This window comes from Aegilops tauschii, chromosome 7, assembly GCF_002575655.3.
Source record: "Aegilops tauschii subsp. strangulata cultivar AL8/78 chromosome 7, Aet v6.0, whole genome shotgun sequence".
Taxonomy (NCBI): Eukaryota; Viridiplantae; Streptophyta; class Magnoliopsida; order Poales; family Poaceae; genus Aegilops; species Aegilops tauschii.
Window position 1 is genome coordinate 439196440 of NC_053041.3, and position 2715 is coordinate 439199154.

A 2715-nucleotide genomic window follows, 5' to 3' on the forward strand; every position below is an offset into this window, starting at 1 on the left:
CAAGACTTATCATCCAAGCTAAAGCGGCATATATCAGGACCAGGGTAGGGAACCACCGAAATGTCCGAGGTATAGATACAGTTGGTTCTCATAAATGGTAGTAACGTTGTGTCAACAACAACTGGATCGCCTTTCACCATCATTGGATAGTTTGGTCCAAGCAAGAGCGAGTTTGCTCCAAGACTATCAATACTGAACCAGGGAGAAGGTGTTGGCACTAGCACACTAGTATTCGTCCTGAATACCATGCAACGGGTGTTGGAATAGGTCAGGAGAGGGCGACCATGGGAGACAACACCTGGTTCCTGAGTAGTAACAGTCTGAGTGCACTGTATACAGACAAGAAGAGGTGATCCATCGGAATTAGTTGCCAGGCGCCACTGAGTATATAAGTTCTGCTCCTCCTCATGCTCGTGGTCATCACCATCGTCATCTCCCCCTTGCTTTTAAAAATTTTCAAGTATAGGTGGTGGAATGTTCACAGGACCTTGGAAACACAAGAAGAAGGTTAATTAGTAAAGGGAAACTTGCTAACCCGCATGCATGTGGATGAAACAATTATAATTACGGTGGAAGACAAACGTACCGAAACTACGAGGATCCCATGCAAAAACAGTGCCACGAGTGGTGGCAGCAAACACAAGATCCTCGTATTCAATTGCATCACTGTACACATCCGTGTATAGAAACTGATTTTTGAGCAGTATCCATCCAGTCGAACCACGAAGGACGGCAACAAGCTTGTCGAAGATAGCAACAACTTGATAGTTCTTGTAATTCCAAGAGCGGTTGGGAACTCGACAAATTGCTATCTTCAGTAGACGACAGTCACCATTATCGTATTTGAACATACGTAGATCATTTGTGTGCTCAACCTCAGGGCACTCTAAGATTTTTGGAAGTGGAATCCGCTGACGAGTGTACACATTCACAAGTTCCCACTCGCAATTGTACCCAATATAAACAACCCAATCTCCATTTGCGCCAGCCCAGGACTTACCCTTAAGCGATGGCATCTTGACATCACACATATCATTATCAAGCGGCATCAACTTGCACAAGGCGATGCCTCCCTCGTCCGCGCCCATGCGAACAGGCTTATAGCAAAGAAGATAAGGGAGATCAAACCGCTCCTGGACCCTTGGGTTCCTTGTAATAATGTTATTAGTTGAGTCGAGAATGGGCTTGAACGAACCTGCCATGCTAGTCGAGGTGATGACGTCGCACTTATCAATGGGACGTCGCACCGATCAATGGGTTCCCCCACCACGTCATCTTTCAGACTGGGGCAAGAATAACGGGGTCGTTTCCGGCTTGTTCCCTCCATGGAGAAGACGATCGAACAATGGCAGAAGGAAGGGTGAAGGCAAATGGAGGAGGGAGGAAGAGCGTGCGACAGTAGTTCCAAATCGAGAGGGAAAGGCGAAGAGTCGGTGGACGGTTGCCAGTTTGCCACGGTACATGAAGAGGCGCCCCAGCCTACACGTCCTTTCGGAAATTGTACAAAAGGACTCGCTGCCTTCTCACTGACATGTTGGAACGGGACCACATGTCAACGAAACATGGTGTGTAATTTCTCGTGCAAAATGCGATCTGGCCGCGTTGGCCCGAGGTGCCGCATTATTTCTCGACTTTATTTTTTTAATGGCGTGCCGTTCAGTTTTGAAGCACGACTAACTGGTACTGTTGCAGAGAAAATATAAACTACTCTACCACTAGTCCACCTCTAGTACTAGTAGTATAAAAAGATATATAGGCTGGAGCTTCAGAGCTTTCTTGCTAAGGGCTGCCCACTTGCTTCTCACACTATCACCCTATCTCCAGATCTAAAAAAGACGGCCTCTCTCTCCCTCCTCACCGGTGGTCACAGATCCGCCGAGGAAGAAAAGGACATGCAGCGTTGACGCACTCGTCGTCGGCGAGCGGGTCACGCACTGACGACAAGGCCGTCCTCTCAGACCTAGCGCCCGCGCGGGATGGCCTCCATCCCCAAGCTCGCTGCCGTAGTGCGTGCGGAGGACGACGACCACGAGCGAAGCCACTTCCCACTGACCCTCAGGTATGCTACCTCTTTTCGAACCATACCCTTGTTCTATTGCCCCATCTGCCATGTCGCTGCATGTGGATCTTTTTCCACTCCACCATCTTCCCAATTTGCTATCCTCTGCTCAGCTGGTCACGCAGACGAAAACCTTAATTTGCACTATTAACGGAAACCCTACTTCATGCAGACTAATCCATGTCTGGGTTGAATAAGGAAAGGAAGGGAGACTGTACTGTCCAAGAGAGCAGGCATCGAACCCGCATCTAGGTTGAAAAGGGGAAAATCAGTAGCTAAGGAACGAGTCTCGTGTCTCTTGGTTGAAGAAGGGTAGAAAGGCATGACAACGCAATAGAGAATGACCAGGTCGATCGGTTAGTTGTCCTCACATAGGAAAAAGGTGGCTAAACATAACAAAAATGGGATGTAATCCGCATATGCTGCCTGGATATTTGTTGCTCTGGGCAACCATACCTCCCTCACCACTCTATGCGTCCGTGGAGGTACATCGTACTGGTGCGCCCACTGTCCGAATGGGCCTCCCATGCTCTTAGTGTCACTTTTTTGCTGTTAGTATAACGCCAGCAGTCAAGTCAAGCAATGCTACTGCTAAAGTGATGCCACATTTAACTAATGCCGCACTCAGTCTAATGCCACCGATAAATTTAAGCAAT